General features: G+C 61.3%; 1 protein-coding gene across 1 annotated transcript in view; it reads left to right on the forward strand.

Moving 5' to 3' along the window:
• Nucleotides 1-2,718: 2,718 nt before the first annotated feature.
• The window catches only part of PTP4A3 (protein tyrosine phosphatase 4A3), a 35,947-nt gene continuing 14,425 nt past the window's right edge, over nt 2,719-24,240 (forward strand). Inside the window, exon 1 of the mRNA XM_063079694.1 lies at nt 2,719-2,790. The gene's annotated coding sequence lies outside the window, so the exon portion shown is untranslated. The remainder of the gene's footprint in view (nt 2,791-24,240) is intronic.

The following is a 24,240-nucleotide window of genomic DNA, read 5'->3' on the forward strand; positions in this document are numbered from 1 at the left end:
AAGCTGCTGCGGGCGCCATTGGCCCATTCACTGCCCTCTGTGGCTGGATGCCGGTCCCCCAGGTGGGCCCCTACTTTGTGGTCCTGCTGTGTCTGGGGCCAGGCATGCAGGGCTGGAGGAGGCTTTCTGGGAAATCCACTTAGCACTGACCTTGTCTTTGTCCTCCTGGGAGTTAATCTGCTAATCCTGCCTGCCCAGTGGGCCCCATGGCTGTCTGGAGCCTCTGGCATCCTCCGCCCCGGCTGGGGGCCACCTCTTGGCCATATTTCCAGGATTGGAGGATCCAGTGACTGCGAGTAGGTGGAGGGGGATCCCTTCAGTGGAACATTCCATAATCCCAGGGAGGATTTTGGAGTCTGGAATTCAGGAGACCAGGCCTGGATTCTGACTCTGCTATTTCCTCGCTCAGCCATCACCTTTGTAGCCCCCGTTTTCTCCTCTGTAAAACAAGATCCTCCCGAGCCAAGACTTCCTGCAATGAGACCATATGATTCTTCTTCCCTCCCCCTCCCGCCCTGCGCAGTTGTGCGGGCTCTGGCTTCACCAGACCCGCGTTCGAATCTTGACTCTGCCTTTGCTGAGCTGCTGTTTCCTAGTCTGTAGAATAGGGGTGGCCGTGCCTCCTATGCAGGGCATGGCGTGGACTTGGTGGGATGCAGGAGTGAGTCCCTCCCACATGGCCAGCATTCAGCTAATGTCTGAGGAATGCAACTGAATACAGCAATTCTGCTCCTTTGCTCCCAACTCCCCACTGAACACCAGGAACATGGAGAAGAAAGAGACTCCAGCCTTTTGGAGCTCATACCCCATGCCAGCCCCACTGCCCCCAGCAAAGGTGGCTGGGATAAAAACCTCTCCGAGATTTTGGGCAGGAGAGGAGGGAAAGAGCATGAAGCATGTAAGGGGTAGAGGTGCTACTCAGACTAGATTAAATAAAGATGTTTAAAAAATTAATAATTAAAATGGACCCACAAGTCCCACATAAAATGGGAAATAAGCTACTTTAATAGGCGCCGAACTCCCTGACAGTGGAAGTGTTTAGGTGGTGGTTTTCATTTTCCTAGGACCCCAGAGCTGGAATGACCCCGGATGTCGCCCTAACCTTCCTGTGGATCTCTGCTTGAACACACCGAGAACAAGGAACCTTGGTTGTGTGGCTCAACGTGGGAGCCCAGGACCAGCTCTAACCTCAACGTGCGGGGTAATCTCTGGAAGTTGCTTACCTTCCCTGCGCCTCATCTGCAAAATGGGGAGAACAGCAGCCCTTACATCATGGGGCTGTGTGAAGGACAAACAGGCTGATGAGCTGAGATCTGAACCCAGGTCTGCAAGGCTCTGCCCTCTAAGCCAGCTCCCGCCCCCACCCTGCTGTCTCTTGGAGGGGCATGGGGGCCTCTGGGCACCGTCTGCCCACCCACCTGCCCATGATTTAGCTCGCACATGCTGTGTGCCAGGTGCTGGTTTAGGTGCTGGGGACAAGCCAGACGAGGTTCCTCGTCTGGACCATGATCTGTGTTGTCTGTAACTGCTTGGGGGTAGTTTCTGGCAGAGTTGAGAGCACAGGGGGGTTGAGTTGAGCTCTCAGGGGAGGCTGCAGCTGATAGGTGCCATGTGACAGGACCGATGGAGCCACTGGGACAGTCTGAGGCCAGAGTTTCCAGGCAGAAGGAACAGCAAGCACAAGGCCCTAAGGTGGGAAGGGGCCTGTCGTGTGGGAAGAACAGCTGGCAGGTGCATGAGGCTGCGGCAGCCAGGTGGCAAGTGGCGGGAGCCCAGTCAGGTGGCCTTGGCACAGCGTAAGGTCTCTGGCCTTCACCAGCAAGGTGGTGCCCTGTAGCGGTCTGCACAGTGGAGGGTGGGCTCTCATTCCTGCTTTCCAGGGGCCCATCTACGAAATGGGCAGAGCAGTAGTCCTTACATCGTGGGGGGGCCGTGTGAAGACTAAATAGGCTGATGAGCTGATGGCTGGGAGGGGAAGTGGACGCAGGACCAGAGCAGCTGGGCATTTGGCTGGGCCGAGGGTCCGGGGACTGGCATGGGGGACAGGGCTGGGTGGGTGAGGCCCCCTGGGAGACCCCGGCCTGTTTTCAGGCTTGCGTCTCTGGTCCCCTTCTGTCCTGGGCCTCCTGCATCCACCACCCCACTGATCTGTCCACTGAGCTGCAAGCCTCTCTAGGAAGGGCTGATCCTCCTCAGTCCCAAGGGAGCAATGAAATGTCCCCAGGGGCTGGCTGGTGGCCGAAATGCTACCCTCGCCTGGGGGCCCATGTGGCATGGAGGCAGGTCCCGTCTCCCTGGCCTCGCTTCCCTTCCGGACAGCGTCATGCGTGGGCTGGCCCTTGGAGCCCCGGCTCCCAGCGGGCACACCATCCTCCCTGACAGCCACCTCCTGGGACCCCGCTTCACAGAGGGCCGGGGACCCGAGGCCTGCTCGGACCCCACGACGGCGGCCGGGCGGCTGCTGAGCCCTCCGGTGGGCGTGAGACTCAGCCCCAGTCGAGGCACGGCGACACCCGGCCCCCCCGGGAGCTCCGCGCACCGCCGGCCGCCGCCCACGCGCGCTCTCCACCCTCACTCGGGGCTCAGAGGCGCCCGGCCGGCCCGCCACAGGGTCAGGGCCCAGCCCCGGCTCCGCCGCCGCGGCCGCCGTCACCTCCCCCGCGCGTGGAGCGCCCGGGCGCGCGGCCGCGGGCCTGAGCCGCGTTCCCATTGGGCCGCGCCGCCACGTGACCGGCGGGCCGCGCGCGCGCCCCGAGCCCCCCGCCCGTCGTGCCGGCGCCGCACCGCCAGGTCAGTCTCCTCCGCGCGCGCTCGGGGCGGGGCCGCGCTTTGCTCCCGCGCGCGGGGGCTGTGAGCGCGAGCCCGCCGCCCGCTCCGGGGCCGCGCAGGCGGGAGGGCCGGCCGGCCTCCCCGGCGACCCGGGACCCTCCGCTCGGCGGCCGCTCCCGCGTGAGCGCGGGCTGGTGGCTGCCACGTGCAGGCTCTGAGCTCCGGGGAGGCCGGGCTCGGGGACGCAGCCCGCCGTTTCCCCCATGTGAGCAGCGGGACAGCCCAGGCTGGAACGAGGTGACCCGCTCCCGTTGCTGAGGGTGTGGAACACCCCCCACCCTGAGTCCATCCTCCCCAGGGCCGCGCCCAGCGTCTGACTCTGTCCGCATTCACTGCTCAGTTTCCTCATCTGCACAGTTTGGGGGGACAGAGCTCCTCGGGCTTCCCTGCCCCCGGGTAGGACGTGGATGGCAGTGAATGACATGCGGAGGCCAGCTCCAGGTCCCAGTACCCAGCTGCAGAACCAGGTCAGCCGCCTTGTCCCAGGTGCTGCAGGGATTAGACAGATGACTCCTGACATGCCTACGGGACTCCTGGGCAGCTGGCGGCCAGCAGGGCTGGGGTGGCCTGCTTAGCTCCAAGCCCAGCAAAGTGGCTGTCGGCCTGGCCTGGTGCTTCCCGGGGGGAGCATGGTGACCCTGCAGGCTGGAGCCTGGTTACTGAGGTGAGGCTCCGGTCCCTCTGGGGAAGTGGGAGTGAGGGCAGCCCAGGGTCCAGACCAGCTGGTCACAGTTGCCGGGGTGCCCCAAGCCGTGGCAGTTAGACGTGTGCCGCACCTCCTCGCCCTGCCTGCAGGCTCTGGAGTCAGTTCCGCACATGATGGTGGGGGCTGGCATCACATCAGTGCAGTGTGGGGCGCCACAGACCAGCTGCAGGTCACTGGACACGGTGCGTGAGGCCCCTTGACAGCTCTGTGCTGGCCGTGCTTCACAGGCCTCCCCAAATCCTGCCACAAGGTTATTCACCCCATGTCTCAGATGATGAGACTGAGGCCCAGAGACCTGGAGTCAGGTCCGGGCCCTCAGCCTGCAGGCCTACTCAGAGCCTTGGTTTTCGCATCTGTGAAGTTGGTGTGGGTTGGCCCCCTGCAGGCTGCTGTGAGGAGTAAATGGGAGAGGCACCAGGTGAGGCAGGCAGTGGGGGCTTCCTCACCACCACCCCCGTCACTCTGGCTACAGGTATTAAGGGGGAGAGGCTCCTCTGACCGTACAGGAATTCCTGGGCTGTCCCCAAATGCTGCCTCGGGAGCTGGGCACCCCCAACATCCCCAGTGTGTTTGCCAAGCACTCTGTGCCAGGTCTGGTGCTGGACGTGGAGGTGGGCGATGGCTGGTGGGGTAGGGCAGTTGGTGGTCAGGGCCCCCCCAAGGCAGTCAGGGTGATGGGAGAGGATGCAGGTGGTGCAGAGTTGAACCCTCCTTGGCTCACTCGCCTCCTCCAAGACGTCTTCCTTGACCCCACTGGAATGAGGCCAGGGGCCATAGCTGGTCCCCTCTGACTCCAGAACTTGGCTGAGGGTGGCCGGCTGTGCAAAGTCAGTGGCGTGGGTGTGGTAGGCAGGAGAACAGCCGGGTGGGTGGGCTTCTTTCTCAGATGAGTGGGCAGTTTGGACGGCGAGGGGGCTTGAAGTCACCATGAATGGGTGGGCATGCTGGTAAATGCTGAGCAGAACCCTGGCTATAGCATTAGCCAGTGTCTGTGGTGGAAACATGCCCAAGCTACCAACTTGACCTCACTGCCCATGGAGTTGGGGAGAGGTAGCATGAGCTGGTGTGAGCTGGCATGAGCCCTTCTTGCTCACCACCAGGTTGTCAGGGTGTCAGCAGGTGCACAGGGCCTGCACACACGACCTCCTTGGGGAGTCATGTTCACATGTGGACGATGCAGCCTGGGGAGGCCCCTCCCTGGGTGGCAGGCACTGGTGAAAGGGTGGGTTAAATGGAAAGGGTACAGGGCTGCTGTCCGGGTGGCATTTGGCCAGAGGGGCAGAGCCGGGAGCTTCTGGGGCTGGGCTGGCGAAGAGCAGTGATTATTTCCCCAAGACCTTGGGCTTGCTTTTGCTCCCCCAAACCTGACTGCAGGCTGTACCCAGATGATGTACTGCGGTTCTTGTCTCTGGCCGGTGCTGCACTGTGCCCTCTATCTGGGATGCCCTCCCGCCAGCTGTCTGCTGAGCCACCTCCTACAGGACACCTTCCCAGACCACCCCAGGGCACTTTGGTAGCTGCCCCACCTCAAGCCCTGCTTTGTGTCTCTCCACTTCCACCCCCACCACCCTTGCTGCTACCTGCTTCCTCTGGTCGCCGGCACCACTCGTAGCCTGCCATGGCCTTTCCCAGTGCCTGCAGGTGCAGCAGGGTGAAGCTGTCCTAGGGACAGGAGGGCCTGGGTTCTGAGTGTCTTGCCTGGTCCATAATACCTTGCTTCTCAGTTCCCACACCTGTGAAATGATAGGTCTACCTGGCAGGATAGGTGTCACATGGGTGAAAGCCAACCTGGCACTGGGGGACGTGCAGGAGCACCCAGCAGGAGCCTGGCCGGGGTCCCAGGGCTGATGAGTCCTGCCCTTCCCATACTGTCAGAGTTCGGGTGGGGTGGATGCCGGCCGCAGCTGGAGGTACTGCATTCTGGACAGGGCTGTGGTGAGGGGGGAGTCATGGCCAAGCCAGTGCATGCCTAGTGACCCCGGGAGCTCAGTGGACTGAGGTATGGGGGCTGCGGGACACCTGTTCAGAGCTGCCCATTGGATGGGTCTTGTGCTGGCTGGGTGGTTTGGGTTGAAGGACACTTGCTTTGCGTGGACCCTGAGGGGAGGCGGGGGTCCTGGTAGCCAGGACCCTGTGGCTGAGAGCTGCAGTCTGCAGCGGAGTGGGGTGAGGTGCTGCAGGCACAGGCCATGCTGGTGTGGGGAGGGGACTGTGGGAGGCTGCAGAGACTGAGGTCTCAGTAGGGGCTCACCAGCATGGGGGCGTGTGCACCTTCCGACCATGGTGCCTCCAGTCAAGACCCTGCGAACCTCGCTTTATCCCCTTAGAGCTGGACCAAGGCTGTTGTGCAAAAGACAATTCAGAGAAGAGCAGAGCTGCTCCTCCCCACTGGGGGGTGTAGCCCTGGTGCCCCCTGAAACTGCCATTCCTCCAGCAGGCTTTGCTCACACCGTCTCAGTGCCTCAGTGGCAGTCTCCAGAGGCCGAGGCAGAATGAGGCTCCACTGACCAGCTGGTGTGACCACGTGGCTCAGGGTTGAGCCCTCCCATGAGGGTGGCACTCAGGTATTACTTTCCTCCAGAAGGATTAGAGAAGGGCACTGGGGGGTTCCCCCTCCCCCGACCCAGAGCACCTGTGCCCTCCTGCTGCCCACCCTGGCTCCCCTCCAGGCATTTGCCGAGATCTGGCATGCCCCTGTGCCAGGGCTCGTGTTCTGGAAGGAGCTGAGGAAGTGCAGTGTACTATTGCTGCTGCCACACGGGCCATCACGGCTGGGCACGGGAGGGGCTGCCTCCCCTCGCCCACCCTGGCTGGGCCCTGTCCCAGACCCCAGCCTGCCACTGTCCCTGAGGAAGCAGGCCTGAGCCATCCACGGCATAAACGGGTGCTGCGTGAAGGCAGGGGTCCTCAGCAGGGCCTGGTGACTGCAGCACAATCAGAAGTGGCCCTGTTACCTGGGCTGTGACCCCAGTTAACTCACATGTAGCACTTGACGCCTTTTAACTCACTTAATCCTCCACGTAAGGATTGATCCCCTAGGGTAAGCATGAACTTCACCATCCTGTCTTACAGCTAGGAAGGGCTCTAGGGGTAAAGTGACGTGCGCACTGTCACTCTGCCGGGAGAAGAGCTGAGGGGATTCGAACGCTGGCCATCTGGGTCTGGGGTCCATGCCCATCACCATGGCACCATGCCCCCTTTTTGGGGAAGGGTCAGTGAATGGGCCAGGGGGTTCTCATCATCTGGGCATGGTCCTTGGTGGGGTGGGCAGCACTTGGGCCACCAGGTGCTGTGGGGGCTGGCTCAAAGCAGCTGGTCTGATGCGCCTTCCTCATGGAACTGGCAGAACTTGAGTGTCAACCGTATGCTGGCCCATCCCCTGCGGAGCCAGCAGTCAAGTGGAGGCAGAGGCCCCTCAGCTCTGTGCTCGCAGGATAGGGATAAGGATCACTTCTGCTGACGAAGGGGCCGGGAGGGAGTGGAGTAGGGTAGGGGGCTGGAGGGTGGTAGGGAGGGTGGTCCTGGGAGGGGCTGGCTTGGCTGTGCCAGTGTGCGCATGTCACCCTCTGAGCCTCAGCGTCCTCTACTCTCACTTGGGACAGTGAGATGCATAAATGATGGGGCTGGGCATGCTGGGCTGGTGAACTGAGGCTTGTGTCCTGAGTCCCCTGTGCCAGCCGGGGTTCCAGGCTCTGAGGAGCCAGGGAACAGACTGGGCTGTGCCCTCAGGGGCCCTGCCTTCTAGTGCCGCGCATTTGGGTGGATGGGTGGGCGGGCTGCTGGACCGCCAGGCTGGCCGGGGGGCCCAGAGCTCAGCCTCTCCAGCCCTGCCCTTTTCCTGGCATGGAAGGACTGAAGGCTCCAGGGACGAACGCAGGTCTGTTACTGCTGGACATAGGGCCACAGTCTTCTGTTGTCACAACTCTGGGAGCCAGGGTGATAGCTCCGTGTTCTAGGTGGGAAACCAGGGCTCAGGAGGTGATTGTCAGAGTGTGTCAAGCGCTTGCTGTGTGTCAGGCCCCTTCCCGACCCTGTTCTGGCTGGTCCCTGTGACAACTGTCTGTTGTACAGTGAGAAGCCCCGTCACTTCCTGAAGTCTGCGCCTCCAGATAGTGTGGCTCTGGAGAGAGATCCCAGTGACCCCAGCCCTCTGGGCAGCCTGGGGAGTGTTCCCCAGGGGGTAAACTGCAAGGCCTGTTGCGGGTTGGGGTTGGGTGGGAGGGGGCAAGGGTGCTGTCGGGAAGTGCCTCCCCCATGCCCAGTTCCTGCCACAAACACGTTATGGTGACTGCTTGGCTGCCTGGTCTCCCTGGCCTGGCTTGGCCTGGGGCCTGCCCTGCCCCTGCCCAGGCCTCAGCTGGGAGCCCAGGGAATCAGAAGTGAAGCTGAGGCTCATGTCCCCTGTGGACCCTTGCAGGGCAGGTGGTGGGGTGGGCCTTTGGCATGTGGACGCCTGCCTCAGGGCCTGAGCGTCTCAGTGGGCGCGGAGCCCAGCTCCACCCTCTTTGCGACCAGCGTTCTCGTCTCTAAAAGGCAGTGATCCTTCAGGGTGGCTGGCGTGAGGTTCTGTCGTCCTTGTCTGTCGGAGCTGGAAGGGAGTTTAGGAAAAAGTCCAAAAATCGAGCCTGGGGCAGGCATTGCTCCTCCCGCTGACCTGGGTTTTAGGCCTTGGCCCCACTAACCCCATCTCTGTCCTGAGTATGCCAGGCTCCTGCCTTTATTATGTGCTTACTGTTTGCCGGGCTGAACTTGACTGAGTCTTGGATGGGATGGTCAGTGAGGGCTGAGCAGGGAAGGAGAGGGCCTGCCTGGAGGTGCCAGGGATCCCTGGTGCTGGAGGATGTGCTCAGAGCCAGGTGGGGTTGGGGGCGGCAGAGAAGAGGGCCACTGTGTCTGTAGCAGGTGCTCAGGAATGGCTGGATGGGAGGCTGAGTCAGGGTCTGGAAGGCAGTCAGGGCCCAGGTCTCCTGCTGGGTGACCCTGGGGTGGGCACCAACAGGTCGCTGTTCTGCATTTGCAAATGAGAGGCTGGACCAGATCGGTGGCTGTAAAATGGGGAATACCCCATCCCTTGGTGCTGTTTGTGGTGCCTGCCCCCAGGAGATTCTGACACGCATAGGAGCCACCATTACTGAGGTGGGAGGTGGGGAACTCCCATACTGCAGCATGTTGTGGTTCGATTCCTTGACTCAGATTCTGGGGGTGGGTGGCAGGAGCCATGAAATGTTCTAGAACAGGGGTGGGGGGATGGGGCAGACCTGTGGGGATCTGATTTCCCAGGGGTATGGTTCTAGAAATGGTGGATCAGGAGGAAGGCTCAAACCCCTGGGGCCTGGGGGGTCTGGATTCATGGCTGGGGGCCCATGTGCTAGAACAGGCTTCTAAGGTGAGGAGGTCGGGTGAGGGTGCTGAGGGCCCAGCTGGGGGGATCTTGCATCAGTCTCCCCAATGTGCAGGCCTGAGCTGCCCGGGGACTCTTTCGTGGATAAGTCATTGTCTGGGGGCTCTTCTCTGGGGTCTCAGTTTCCTCTTCTGCAGGATGGGAGCTTGGACTCAACGTCTCCAGCTCCTGCATCCCCCCCAGCCCCTCCTGGGAGCTGCTGGAGCCTGTTCCCACGGCCTCAGCCTCACTCGGCACAGAGACCCCAAAGCCAGGGCTGGGCCAGCTGTTGGAGGCGACGGGTGGCCCTGCCCCATCCCCTTCCCATGGGACCGCACTCCCAGCCGTACTTCTGGCCGTGGGGCCCTCCTGTGACTCAGGCTTCCTGGAAGAGGCTCGGGAGGGTTTGGAGGATTCCCCACCACCCCGCTCACTGCCTCACGTCCCCATCAGTTCCCCTGCTGCTGCACATGGTAGCTTTACCTGCCTGTCCACTCTGCCCCCACCCCCCAGAGACGCCTCCTCTTCCTCCTGCACCCCTACCCTGGCATCGTCTGCTGGTGCCTAGAACGCTGGCCCCCTCCTCTGTCCCCTGTGTGGGCCTGGGGCCCCTGCCAAGGCAAACATTTTCTCTCCTTTAATCTCCCCGTCCGGGGTCAGCTGCTGAGGTCCTTCCTCCCGGGCTTTGCTTCTCTCTGGCCGGCTGCCCAGAGGCCCATCTGCTGGGAATTGCCATGCCTAGCTCAGGGGCTGCCTGGGGGTGCCCGGGGCTCCCGGCTACCCCTCCTCATGGTGACCTCCCTGTCCCCTCCCAGGACCCTAGGGAGTCACAAGTCCTTCCCCCCCAGCTCTGCCAGGCCTCTGGGTGAACTTAGGCCTGCCCCTGCCCTTCCTGGGCCTCAGTTTTTTTATCTGGAGAATGGCGAGCTTGGAGGAGACCACCGGACCCCGTAGCAGACGGGGTCGGGATCTGGACAAAAGCCTGGAGCCTTAGTGGCTAAACCCCAGCCACCTGAGCCAGCCTGCCTGCTTCCTATCCTGCAACTGCCAGGACGAACCTGATCACACCCTTTCCTCTCTCCCAGGCCCGCGACCTCAGGAAGTGCCCTCTGTGGGTGCCTCAGTTTCTGAATCTGGTTGTGCCCTTGGGGCTGGGCTGGGAGGGGCTCACGTGGGGGAGGGGCGACCTTCACACAATGCTCCAAACACGTAGTTCTTGTTTTAATCGCAGATTTGGAGATGTTCCTTGCACAAATTCAAACAGCCCAGGAAATACACAACTGTGGGCTCTGGGCTTCTGTGCCTGTGCCTGCATGTGCTGTTCTGCATCTCACCTGAAATTTCCCTTGGTGTTGATCGTAGGCTGATGGCACCCTTGAGTCCTTGTCCCTAGGTCTGCATGGACTCTTGTTTATTAACCAGCCACCCTCCATCCTCCATGATGGGCTCTAATAAATGAGGACTTGGACAGCCAGGGACATGCATCTGGGTGCCCGGGAGAGTCTCTTGGTCCCGTTGGCAGAACCTTGGGCTTGTAGGAGCCATCATCATCTTTCTGGAATGTGTGTCCCACGACTTTGAGGTTGTGGTGGGGCAGGAAGGGAACCCCCTTGCTGGGCATCAGGAGGTGACATCACGGTATGGAGGGAGGGTGCATGAAGCTTCAGGAAGGGGTGAGCTTGGTGAAGGCCGGCTCCTCCCAGGGGCTCAGGACCTGATGGGACAGCGTCACTCATGATGGCACTGTCCTGAGTCTCTTCTGGGCCTTCAGTGGGAACCTGCTGTTTAATCCTCAGGGTAACCTGGTGGCAGCTGCTGTCGCCATTTCCCAGGTGGGGAAGCTGGTGTCTGAGGCTGGCAGCCTGCTCAGGTGGCACTGTTGCGAAGTGGCAGTTCTGGGACGGAAGGCAGGTGTGTTGATGCCTGCACATCTGCAGGTCGTGTCCTTGCAGAGTGGTCTGGTGTCAGTCTGTGCCCCCTCATTTATCGATGAGGCCAGAGAGAGAAGAGGCTCCAGGTGTGGGTGTGGGAGGACCCGATCCCCAGGCAGCAACTGGATCATGGCCTCTCCAGAGATGAAATGGGTCCTGCTGCCGCCCTCTGGTGTAAACTGCCTGTCTGTGCCTCAGTTTCCCCCTCTGTGAATGTGGGTGTGCATTCTCTCTGGGGATATTGGGAGGCTTAAGAGGGGGCAGGGGGCCCATCTGTAGTGGGCTCTGTGCTGGTGGACTATGCAGGCCTTCCCTGCTCCCATCCACCCCTTGGTGGCCTCCGCTGGGCCGGGCGTTCCCACGGCTGCCCAGCCGCAGGAAGCCATCTGGAGGCCTTGTTTACCCCTCCCTCACACCTCCCTGGCAGGAAGTCACCGGAAGGGCTGTCCCGAGGGGCCTCCAGGCTTGTGAGGACAGCCAGCGGCTCAGGGGTCTGTTCTGTGGAGTCCCTCGGTAGAGTGTGGGGGCAGGGAGCTCAGAGACCAGAGCCAGGAGGAGCTGGGCGCTCCAGGGGCCGCTGTGGCACGTGGGCTGGGGTGTGGACGGAACCATTCATTGAACTTCCATCTGTCCATCCACCCAGTCAACTACCCCTCCCTGCCATGGGCCCCAGACAAGCCCAGCAGGGCCCTGGTCCAAGAGGCCCACAGTCTTGGACACGGGTGAGGCCACTCTGGTTTCAGCCCAGGTGGTCTGTGAGATGTCAGGGAGGCGTGGGGTCCTAGGAGCCAGAAGACGGGCCTCTGGCACCACACAGATCACCATGGGTGGGGGCTGAGTCAAAGAAGTGGTGCCTAGGAGGGGAGAGTTGGGGAGAGGGCCGCAGGCAGAGGGCACAGCCTCTGGGAAGGGGAGAGGCTACCAGGCTCAGAGGTGGGGGTGGTGGGTGAGGTGGAGAGGTGGGCAGGCCCAGCCCAGCAAGATCTTAAATGGTGCCAGGAGAGGTGGTGGTAGCCCTGCAGACCCCTCTCCACCACCTCCTCTGGCCCTCCGGCCCCTCCCCTAGGGCCCCCCAGATCAGCCCACAGGTCTTGATGTGCCTGGAGCAGGCTCAGGGGCCTGGGCTTCCACCCTTGGGATGTGTCCAGCTTCCCTGGTATTTGTGGCAGCTCAGTGTCCACTCCCTGGCCTGAGTGTGGCCAACGGGGCCTGGGGATTGTTCCCACGGACACTGCCAGCTGGGCCTGCCTGGACCTACGGGGGACTTTGACCCCGGTGGGGCCTTGCGTCCTGTGTTTTTGGCCACCTCATGCCTGTCCAGGCTTCCTGCCCGCAGGAGTTGGGTGGGCTCAGGGGTCAGATGGCCCTGCCCCAGCAAGCCATGCAAGGCCAGGGGGCAGTCCGCCAGCCTCAGTTTCCTCCTCTCTCCCCCTCCCTCCTCCTGTTTCTCTCCTCCCTCCCCCATCACTATTTCTCCCCTCCCCCACCCCCTCCTCCCTTTGGCTCATGGTCCTTTTGGGCACAGCCCTCCCTAAGAGCCTGTTGAGGTTTCAGGGCCTTGGGCGAGCTTCCTTTGGCCCCCTCCCCATGAGGAAGTGAGTGTGAGAACTGGGGCTGCTGGAGGCTGGTCCGTCAGGAGGCTCGGCTGGTCTGGGGCAGGGATAGATGTTCCGGAGAACTGGCTGGTCCCAAGCGCCTACTGAGTACACTGGGCATGCTGTTCTGAGGTCCAGCCTCATGGCAGCCCTGGGGTGTGAGCACCTCTGTTTTCAGAGGGTGTGATAAGCCCTAGAGAGGACCAGCTGCCTCCCTGAGGTGTGACAGGTGAGCCGGGGTTCACCCTGCCTTGTAACGAGACACTACGTGAAACAGAACGGGCACGGGATGGCCAGCCTCAGGGGAGAGCACTGCAGGGTTTGAAGGCCTCACTCGCGGTGGAGCGGCGCTGGGCACCGTGTGGGCAGTGGTGGCCGGGTTCCTTGGGTTGCCGAGTTGCTGATGGAATGGAAGAAGCGTTGAGAGGCGTTGGGGGAGTGCTGGCCTGGGTCCAGAGCCTGAGGAGGCTGGCCCTGCTTTGCCACAGCCTGGCCTTGGGGCAGTGGCCAGTCTTGGCCCCCTAGACTTTTTTTCCTCCGTACAGTGTATGGTAGTGATGGTGCACGACACCATCAGGTAGGGCTCTTGTACCCCTGCCCCTCTCAGGGGCCTGGGGTGGAAATGGGGTTGAGGATGGGAGATTCTCTTTGCATCAGAGGGTCCGGTTGGGGTGGGGGCTCCACGGCAGCTGAGGGCCTCTCTCCCCCTTGTGCTGCTGCAGGAGTTGTGGACCTGGGGACTCTAACCCTCTTGATGTCCACCACCCGGTTACTGTGGCCACATTCCTTGTCATGCTGGGAACTGAGCTCTCCTCTCTGTGAGTGTCCTTGGATCAGAGCACAGGCATTGTATCCAGTAGGTGCTCAGTAAGTGCGGGCTGCTGAATGGGCCTCCAAGAAGGTGGGATTTGGATGGACAGAGTGGAGCCAGGAGGGTCCTCGGCAGGTGGCACTGAGTAAGCAAAGGCTCGGTGGCATGATGCATGGGTCCCATGTGGGGCACCCTGAGGCCTCCTGGGCGTATCAACTGGAGCATGGGGACTGGCCCCCATGGGGAGGGACCCAGTGGGCAGGCCAGACAGGGTGGTGATGTCTGGAGAGACCCCATGGTGTCTGGCACTTAGCAGGGGCTCGGCAGTCAGTGACCAGGGTGCCTGTGCGTGGACCCCGAGCCATCGCTCACAGCATCTTTGTGGGTGGGGTCTCCATCCTCAGGGACCCCAGTGGGGCTCCAGGACAAAGCAGCCATCAGCCACCCACAGCTCCTGTCCTGTCCCATCTGGAAAGTCTGGGGACCTTCCATTTCCTCACCTTGCACTCGATCCCAGGACATGCCTGGATTCGGACCGTGGAGACCTCTCCCTGCCCTGCAGCAATTCTGAGAAGCTGGTTTCCCCCCTGGAGCAGTCCCCCAGGCCTTTCCCTGAAGTTCTGTGCCTCCTTCCGCCCTGCTGCCTCCCTTCCTGCCTCCCGGCCTCTGCTCAGGCTGTGCCCTCTGCCTGGGTGCCCACCCCCTTTCACCCTTCTCTGCAGGATCTATGAAGAGAACTCTCTAGGATGTCTGTACCTGCTGTCTGTGATCAAATAGGGCCCAGACTCAGTGAAGTCAAGCCTGAACATGTAGATTTTTGCTAGAGGTGGAAATGGATTCTGTCTGGTAGAGAAGGTGGCTGGCGGGCCACCATCTCATTGCCCTGCGGGACACTGACCAACTCCGTCTCTTCCTTCCCATCTAAATTTAGTGCTCAGTCTCTCAGAGGCTGTAAACACTTAGTCCCCCGAATTCTCTGAGCCAGCGTTGCCTCCTGCCAGTGCTGTCCGAATGAATGAAATAAATCTTTGACCTGGGCTCACTTTATGTGTGAGGGTCGAGTTTTTAACTTTTAAAAATGCTTTGATGAATCTTTTTGATCCTCGGAGGCCTGTCCCTGATGCTGCCTTCACCTTCTGGGTTCCCTCCAGGGTGGCGGGTTGGGCCCTGGCGGGTATCCATTGCCCTGTCCCCTTGGGACCCTGGAGGGCCCTTCCCTACCCCACCTGGCCGCTGGGACCTCCCTCTCTCCCTGACCTGCCCTTTGCCCTCCCCCAGAGCTCGCAGTCCACCCTCCCTTGGCAGCCTGGCACAGACCTGATAGACTGGGAAGGGGCTGATCGGGCGCCCTCTGCTCATCTGCCCCATGTCTCCTGCCTGGACTCCCAGGGCCCTGGGCCCCCACCCTATCCTCCTGCCCGTCTTCCTCCCCCCATTTCTTCACATTCGTGGGGTGGGCACTTAGTAGGGACTCCACAAGGGATTTAAACTTCCAGCACTTCAAAAGGCCACATACTGTGATTCCATTTATGTGAAACCTCAGGTGGGCAAATTCCCAGAGACTGAAAGTAGATCAGGGGTTGCCCAGGGCTGGGGAGGGGGTTGGGGGTGACTGCTGATGGGCATGAGGTGATGGAAATGTTCTAGAGTTACATGGTGGTGGTGATTACACAACACTGTGAGTATACTAAAAACCACTGAATTGTATACTTTAAAATGGTTAAAATGGTGAATTTCATGTTGTGTGAATTTTCTCTCAATTAAAAGAAACATTAAGACAGTACCCCTGCCTGCCCCGCATAGGGTCTGGCCGGAGCGTGCTCTCGGAAGTCTAAAGTAGGATTAAGGTGCCCTTGGCTGTGCCCCAGGGTTGCCAGCCTTGTGGGGCTTCGTTAGCTGCTGGAGAATGGTGTGAAGCTGACACTTGCTGGTGCTCGGGGTGTGATGGGAGCTCTGCAGTGGGTGCTCGGAACCAGAACCAGAGGGTCCTCCTCCTGGCCCAGCACCCGGCAGTCAGTGTGCACTTGCTTGCGTAAACTGAGGACCAGAAGCCTAGAGACAGGTTGCTCCTCTGTGCACGATCCCCTCCCCCCCGACTTTGCAACCCCCACTGTCCCCTGATGTGGGTGACCTGTTTTCCTCAGTCATCTTAGTGGTCTAGCGGGGTATTTGCTCCTGGAGGGTAGCGGCTCATATGGCTTGGTTCCCTGTGGACCCCCAGAGTCTAGACATGAAGGAAGTGCAGCTCCGGGGTCTCCCGGTCCCCAAGGTACTGCCTTCTCGAGTCCTCACCTGGCCCTGTTGGAGAAAGCCTGGGAGCTGCAGTGTCCATCTGGCCCATGTGAATGGCCTGGTCTTAGTGCCGCCCAGTGGGGCAAAGTTCCCGCCTGGCCCCAGGTGTCCTCCCCGGGGCCCTGGAGCCGGAAGGTGAGCTTCTCTGAGCTCCATCTGCAGATCCTGGGCTGTTCTGTGACAGTTCCTGGGGCAGGGAGGGGGATGGGAGGGCAGGGAGCTCCCAGTCTGCCTGACAGCCTGCCTCTGCTGGGTGCCCACAGAAATGCCCAGGGCCTCCTGAGGGCTGTACAGCGACAGTGTTAGAGGCCCCTCAGAAAGTGCCTGGAGGTCTCTGGTCTCTACCTGGGACCCCACGAGAACCTGCCTGCCTTAGCCTTGAGCTGAGACTCATGCCCTCTCTGAGCCTCAGGTTCTCCATTTGTCAAATGGTCATTGGTGCCTGCAAGCTGAGGGCGAGGACTGTGCCCACAGAGTCCATGAAGCCTGGGGTCGGAGTCTGCCCACAGCAGGACCTAGAACTGGCATCTCTGGGGGTGTGGGCTGGCAGGGGTCTGCATCCAAGGGCCTGATGAGGCATGGGGTGCTGTGTGCACACATGGGCAGACTTGTGTGGCATGGGCCCAGCAGTGTCCCAGACATGGGCAATCACCCTGGGCTGTGTGCTTAGGTTCGGAGGGGCTGAAGTCAGTGGGCAGACCCCTCCTTCGTGGTGCCCCCTCTTTATTGTTTTGGGGACCGGGTCTGGTTCTTTGTGTACCCAAGTGCCCAGCCCAGTGCTTGGCACATCATGCTGGCCTGTAAATGCCAGTGGGATGAACAAGAAACTAACCCACTAACAGCAGTGGATGTGCTTTTTGAGAGGGAGACGGCTCAGAGAGAAAGGCCACCAGCGCAGGGTCCCTAGCAAGATCCCAGCACCTGCAGGTCCTTAGGCCCTCTCCAACACATGTCCTGGGGGTAGACCTGTCTCGCAGGGCCTCTTCGCGGGGTGCCAGGGCTGTGTCTCACTGCCAGGCCACACAGAAATAGCTGTGACCTTCTGCAGTGAGCTTGGCAGTGCCTGGGCCAAGAGGCCTACGTGCACCCGGCTGAGTCCTCTCTCCATGCTGGGGCCAGCTATTTTGGATGTGGCCCTCCACGGCCAGGTCAGAGCTCTTTCCCGTGGCTCCCATGGGCCCCTCTGACGTGCGTCGACCAGGGCCTTGGCCAGTGGCCTTGGCCACCTCTGCGATCTCAAGCCCCCTTCCTGCCTGCCTGACCCCAGAGGCCTTGGGCTCTGGGTGGGACAGGGGAGGGGATCCTGGGGACCTAGGCGGGTGCTTGGTGACCTGGCCTCCTGGAGCCTTGACGTAGACCGGAGGGCTCTGCCATTTTTAGGAGAAAATGCACAGAAAGTACCCACCCTGGGCTGGCTCTGAGTCCCATCTCAGCCCATCAGAGCTGCCACTGACTGCATGGCCTGAGTCTCAGTTTTCTCATCCATAAAATGGGGTGATGGGTACCTTACAGGACTGCTCTGAGGATGGATGCAGGGGGTGGCCTGTGCCAAGGGCACCGTGCAAGGCCATCACACAGAGAGGTCCTCTGGGCTTCCCCTCATTTCATGGGACTGGACACTTGGCACAGGGAGGGGATGTGCGTGGGCTGTATGGGGGTGGTGAGCTGAGCAGTGGCTGAGTATGGACTTGGGCCATGGGTGACTTACTGATCTGGGTTCCAGCTGGCCGCAGTCTGCTCTTCTGTGACATGGGCAGAGGTGCACATACTTGCTGCCCTGCCTGGGGCTCATGGGTGTGGTGGTGAGTAGAAGTAGCCACCACCTCATGATGCTGCAAAATCCAGTCACCCTCGGGGACCACAAGCTTCCTGGACACTCCACTGACAGGGTCCTGCCATGGAGGGATAGGCCTGTCCAGCTCCTCACCTCTCAAGTGAGCACACATGGCTGGGTGGGCATCAGGGGTTGTCTCCCCTGTCCAAGGGCTGAGCTCCTCCTCCCACGAGGATTCTGGGTGGGATCTGACCCGGCTCCTGGGGTTGGGGTCGGGCACACCAGGAGCAGCAGGAAGGAGCCGCATGGACTGCCTGGTGCTGGCTGCATGCTGACAGCCCTCAGGGGCCCTGTCCCCTACTGTCCAGGGGTCCCTAGGAGGAGCTGTGGCCGCTCCTCCCTGGAGAGGGGCTGTGGGCCGGTGGCCTGGCTCAATACAGGCTGGCACATTGAATCCAGCCCAGTTCTGGATCCTTTCTGCAGAGTGGGCTTAGCTTGAACTCTCTGGGTGGTGTGTGCGCCCACCCTCTGCCCTCTCAGCCACTGTGACAGCTTTGTTGGCACTAGGAGGTACAGTTACTGGATGTTCTTACCTTATGATGGATCCCTTATTCCCTCATTCAGCTGGTGACCAAAGGCCCAGAGGCACACAGCAACGCACAGCGGGGCTTTCTTAGTTCCCGGTGGGCATCTGAGGTGGAGGTTTATGCCAGACCCCAGGGGCACAACTCAGTGCTGGCCTCATTCCGTTACCAGCTGAGGACCCCTCTGGAGTCTGACTGATCCTAATGGGTAAAGGCTTTTCTGAGCAGCTTCCTCCCGGGCAGCAAGAGGGACTGTTAGGCCCCATAGACCCTTTGCGAGGGCCATGAAACCCATCCCAGTTCTGAGGCTCCGGCTTGGGGGTGCAGTTCCTGCCCTGTGGCTGTGTCTCTTGAGGGTCCCTTGGATGATCATGTGTGTGTGTTGGGGGGGCTGGAGGGGCACAGGAGGGGAAAGGGCTCTGCCTGGTGAGCTGGGAGAGGCCCTGAGGTCTCAGGGAAGCCAGGATCTGGCACCTCCTCCGGGCCTCCTGGGGGCCTCTGCGTTCCTGGCAGGGACTTGGGTCTGCAGGGGGTGAGGCCCCCTCTCAGGGGCCATTAGCTCCAAGTGGATCCATGAAATTCCATGCCCTCCGGGACACTGTGCCCACTTCTGCACCAGCTTTTGGGGCCTGGGAGATGTGGGTGGCATGGTGCCAGGACTCAGCACCAGCCTGAGTGGGGCCCAGCAGGCAGGCACTAGGACTGTAGGCACACAGGTCTAAAGTCGAGGCCAGGGTGGGCTTTTGAAGCCTGGTTCTCCTGTCTAGAATCCCTCAGCCGCAGGATTCCTGACCCAACACCCTGTATTGCAGGATTACCGGAATTATTGGCTCACAGATGGAAGCCACTGCAGCATCTTAGCCAGAAGCCTGAGACTGGAGTTTCTACAAACAGGGAGGCTGGGGGCAGGGTGGGGGCCCAGGCTTACAGAACATGGCTTCCAGCTGCCCAGGGCCAGCCGGGGCAAGTGTGCCAATACAGATGGGGCACTGCTCTCTGGGTGTGGCCTGGGAATCTGCATATAACAAAGGCGGTTTTGGGAACACCTATGACATTCCAAGATGATGCTGGGTTGCCCCAGGGAGGGACAGTGACTGGTCCAGGGCCTTCAGTGGGAGGTTCTGCCAAGGGCTGTAGCCCCCCAGCTACCAAGACAGGGCCCCTGGACATCAGGAAGGTGGACACTTCATCTGGTGTGGAGGTCAGTGTGGAGGCAGGAGATGTCATCCTCTCCAATCCTACTTGCAGCCTGGACAGAGACCTTCCAGGCAAGATGGAAGATGGGGCGTGGACCAGAGGGCCTGGAGGGCTTGGAGGGCTCCTGGTGTCCCTGGAGGTTCTGGCGGGCACGGAGGTGCTGGGCTGCTACAGGGCAACAGGGTCCCCACCTTCCTGGCACAGGCATCTGGTCTGGTCATCCCTTTCTGTGGCATGCATGTATGTGCCCGTCTCTGTATGTGCCCATCTCTGTGTGTGCACCTTGGCGTGTGCTTGTCAGAACTCCCCATTGGGTTGTGTCCACACCGGGTGCTCAGTCACACTGGGAAGTGGGGACTGAGCACTGGACGGGGAGTCCTGTCTGACCCTCTGACTTGGCCCACTCTTGGGGAGCTGTCCTGTCCATGTGCTGGGCCTTAAGTCCACTTGTGTACAGTGATCCTCTGAGGTTTGTGTCCTCCTATGGGGAGATGCAGAAGGGACCACGTGGCCCTGTGGCATGGGGGCCCAGCTTGGTGGGTGATTCCATGTAAACCTGGGGCTGTGTCAGAGAGGGCTGGGTAGTGGCAGAAAGTGGCTGAAGCAAGGGGAGGTTCATGTAGGAATGAGTTGGAAGAGGTGGCCGGGCAGGGAGGGAGCGGGACAGCCCGATGGAGGGCACAGCAGGACCAAAGGGCTGGTGGCAGGTGTGTGTCATAGTGCCTGGCGGGGGCTGCACCAGGTGCCTTGAGGCGCAGGAGAGGTGGATGGATGGTCTTGGTGGCTAAGGAGGGCTTTGGGCACTGGCCCAGGCGCTGGGAGCCCGGTTGACCGGCCCTTGGGTGTGGTCTCCACCTGGGGTAGGGTGACTGGTGGGTATCGCGATGAAGAGTTGGGATGAGTGGATGGGGTGTCCAGCATAGGGTGGTGAGGTTATGGGGCAGCTGTTTGGGTGGCTGAGGGTGTAGGCCCCTTCTGTAGCTAGGAGTAACCCCCATGTCTCCCCTGGGGAAGCAGGGATAAACGGACTTCTTGGTGGCCCCTCTCTGCCCCCAAGAGTTAAGTCCCGGTGGCAGGGCTGTCCTGAGAGACCACCCGCCACACCCCATCCAGGGTGAGGGATGAGTGCTCCACCCGCTGCCGACATCACCAGGCTGGGGCAGCATCCTGAGGGAGGTGGGGCAAGTGACCCTGGCCCTGGGAGGCAGGAACAGCCCCCCCACTGCTGGGGTTCCCACTTCCTGCGGAAGGAACTGTGTTAGCGTGGCGGGCAGCCAGCAGGGGTGGTGGGAGCCCTGGCGCCTGTTGCAGGAAACGGGGACACTGAAGACGGACTGAGTGCCTGAGGAGCCCTGGAAGGGAGAGTCCCCTGGGCAGGTCAGGGAGGGCAGTGGGGGCTGCTCCGGGTGGGGGTAGACGGCAGAGGCAGGGCTGTTTGGGGGGACGGTGGGCCCGGTGGGGGCGCAGTGAGGGTCCCCGGGGACCCTCTTCTCAGCCTGCAGCAGGCAGGGGGAAGAAGGCGGGAGACCTGGGAAGCCCCGGGCTGCCCCCACTCGCAGCGGCAGGCCTGGGCCTCGGCGCCCGCCCCTCCTGCCTCCTCCATCTCTTTTACGCCCGCCTTACGGGGCCCTGGGGACGTCCTGCCCCGCGCGGGCCCCCGAGCCCAGCCCAGCGCGGGAGAGCTCTCCTGCCCTCTGCCTGGGGCCAGGGTGCCAGGGTGCCCGCCGCGGCCGTGGGACCCCGCGTCCCAGCCCCACTGCCCACTGCGCGCCCCCCTCTCCACCCCACACCCCCAGCCGGACCCGCCCGGGACCCTCGGGGGAGGGGGCTGCCCTGCCCCGCGCTCCCCTCCCGGCAGGATTCAAGGTCGGCCCTTTGACGTGCGCGCAGGGGCTGGGGGAGGGGAGTGGGGGTGGGATGGGGGGGAGGGAGGATGGGGCGGGGGGCGGAGAGGGGCGGAGGAGGGGGCGGGGGAAGGCGGCGCGGGCGGGATAAAGCCGGCGGCTCTGCGGGGCTCCAGCACCGGGAGGACCGTGCCTGGTGAGTGTCGGCGCCCTGCCGCGGCGGGCCCTGGGGAGGGGGCTCGCGGGGGGCGGGTCCCCAGGTCCCCTCGTGCGCGCAGCTGGAGGCCTCAGCGGCTTCTGCCGTCAGATGGGGCAAGGGCGCCGCCCTGGTGGTGGAAACTTTTCCCTCCAGGACCCACGTTGGACCGTGCGGAGCCCACAGCTCTCTTGCCGGCGCTTTGCGTGTTGGGATGTGAGGTGCTGCGGGGCGAGAACCGGCCCGGCCCACCTGGATCGGTGGTTGCATGGCCATTAAACAAGGTGCCGATTTTGACCACGCCCTCTCCGGCTCAGGTGTAGACCTACCTGAGCCTCCTTTGGTCGTTACAGCAACCAGTGCAGCTGGTAAACCCCGCTGTACAGGAAGGATCCATGGAACTTCAGAGCCCAGAAACCCCCCAGCTCATAAAGGGAGCATCTCACAATCTCTTTGGCCCTAAACACCTTTAGGCTTTGGCAGGAAGTGGGATCTCAATAAGTGGTAACGGCCATTATTAATATTTATTGTTAATAAAAGGCAGCTTGGACTGTCATCTGTTATCTTGGGTTTTAATAACTCCCTGCGAGATTTTGGAGTACCGGTGGCTTTCTAGGTTGGTTATAAGTGTGTGCAAAGCAAGAGTCCCTGGGCTCTTAGTTGAGGACCTGAGAGGCTCTCCTGGGGCGCAGTGGCTGAGTCGTGGCTTGGGCCTGCTGCCACCTGCTCTGGCTTCTCTGCAGGCTCATGTGCTTTAAACCTTCCTGTGGGTCTGGGGTCTGCGCAGATCAGGCTGCATGAGTCACTGGGTGGAAGAGAGGAAGGAACCCTGGGCCTAGACTAGAAGACTGGGTTTCAGGCAGCTCTGCTCCACCTGTCTGGCCCCCGTGTGAAAGGGGGCTCATAAGTTTTTGGCCTTGGTGGGGGTGTGGCATGCCTGAAGGGGCGTGAAGGGGCTCTGTGAGCTGTCATCAGGGACATTGGTACGTGCTGTTCTCGTGGGGCTTGGTGGAGAGTCTTGTGTGTTCTTACCCTGGGGACCCCATGCCAAGTTCAGGGTGTGAGTCCAATGTCTCTGCCTGAGGAACACCTCCTTTGAGAGGCCTCCGTGATTACTCCCTCCCATGGTGAGTCTCTGCCTAGTCCCACATCATTTCTCTCTGCTGTAATCCACTGCCTGCTGACCTCCGCCCCGACTGTGCTCCCTGAGGGGGTTCACTCATCCCTGACCCCCCTCCAGTGCCCACTGTGGGACCTGAAGCCCAGAGGGGTGCTCGCTAGGTACACATGTGCATGGTCTCGCTGGGCACTCAGGGTGCCTGCAGGCTTCCTGGAGGAATAGGGTCCCTGGCCTGTTATTGAGTGTGATGAAGAGTGTCTGGGGCATTCTGGGCAGAGAGAACAGGGTGTCTGGAGGCATGAATCCTACAGCCCTCTCCCACCTACCCTGCTGGCTGAGGGTGGGAGAGGCAGGGGCCAGTAGGCCAGGCTGAAAAGCTAGAACTTGGTTTTGTAGGCCATAGGGAGCCATGGCAGGTGTGTGAACAGCAACAGGGTGGGGGCCACCATTCTATCTCCAGCCTCGAGCTAGGTCTTGCTGTGTGTGGAGGGGTGGCTTTCTGGTAGGTGGGCAGATGACACGGGCAGATGACCTTGATCCTGGATCTCGTCTGGGCTGGAGGTGGGATATGCACTCACCAAACCTGAATGGAACTGCCTGCTGAGACAAGGACACTTGCGTACATCCTGATAACTGCCCTGGTGGAGAGGTTGGGCTGGCTGGTGGGTGGTGGTAGAGGAGAGAAGGGACTGGTAGGGAACTGGAGACCCCAACTGGGTGGGGAGGCTGGTGGACTCCCGGGGACCTGTTGAGATTCCTCTCCCTCGATGTCAGGGGCAGGGCTGGCAGGTGGGTGTCATGCCAGGGTAAATCTCTGCCCTCCATTTGGTTCTTAGTTTGGGTCCTGAGCTGCCTGGGGGTGTTGGGGATGTTGGGAAGGAGGGGGCATAAGGACATGGGTCTGCAGGGAGGCAGGGCTCAAGGGCACTGTGGACCTGGAGGATGACTAGGCCTGAGTGGCCCATTCCTTGTTGGACGCAGATGGAAACCAAGGAGAGGAGGCATTGTGCTCTGCCTGGGGGTCTGGGGACCTTTCAGATCACACTCATAGCCCATGCTGTGGACGAGCTCCTGGTGCCAGGCACTGTTCTGAGCACTTCTCATGCTTAATTCATTTATTTCTGATAACTCTGTGAGGGAGTTACTGTTGGTATCCTTTTTGTAGATGGGGAAACTGAGGCACAGAGAATAACTGCCTGAGGTTGCCTGGTTGGTAAAGATTTCCCTGAGGAGGTGGTGCTTGAACTTGGGCATGAGGAGATGGGCTGTGCTGGGAACAAAGGGCACTCGGGGTGGAAGGAACTCCTTGGCCATGCCTGGGAGGTGGGAGGGTGACACTCTGTAGCTGTGGCAGCTGGTGGGGGCCGGAGGGCCAGGGTTGGAGTTCCCTGGAGGAGGAGGGGGAGGGGAAGCTGGGTCCATGGCAGGGTGACCACCCTGGAACCCCGGCCCACCAGCTTCGGGGGTGGCCAAGCAGTGAGCCATGCAGCCCACTGAGGGGTGACTTTGGGAAAATACCACATTATAACCCTGCACGTGACAGCCTGGGAAACTGAGGCACAGGTTGGAGCAGGGTCTCTTAGAGGAACCCATGTGGCTTGCCTCTGACTCAGTAGTGATGCCTGCACAGGGGCACCCCCTGCCCTCTGCTGGGGCACCCACAATATTGTAGTTACCTGGCCCACCCACGGCGGGAGTCTGGGATGCAGCTTCCCAGGTCTGGGGTGGGAGTAGGAGAGGCTACAGGGGGACGCATGTGGCAGAGCCAGTGCTAAGCCTTGGGGAGGGGTGGGGCGATGTGCGGGGGTCGGGGGGGACCATCTTGGCCAGTGATGGGGAGTGGATGGTGGGTAGCAGTTCCCACGTGCTGGAGTGCCTGGAGGAGCCGCGGCCAACGTGGCACCTGTGATGTCACCAGTGGCCTGGCTGACATTGGTTCCTGGGACGCCTTCCAAGCCTCTGACACCCCCTCATCCCTGCC

This window comes from Cynocephalus volans, chromosome 15 (genome assembly GCF_027409185.1).
Source record: "Cynocephalus volans isolate mCynVol1 chromosome 15, mCynVol1.pri, whole genome shotgun sequence".
Taxonomy (NCBI): Eukaryota; Metazoa; Chordata; class Mammalia; order Dermoptera; family Cynocephalidae; genus Cynocephalus; species Cynocephalus volans.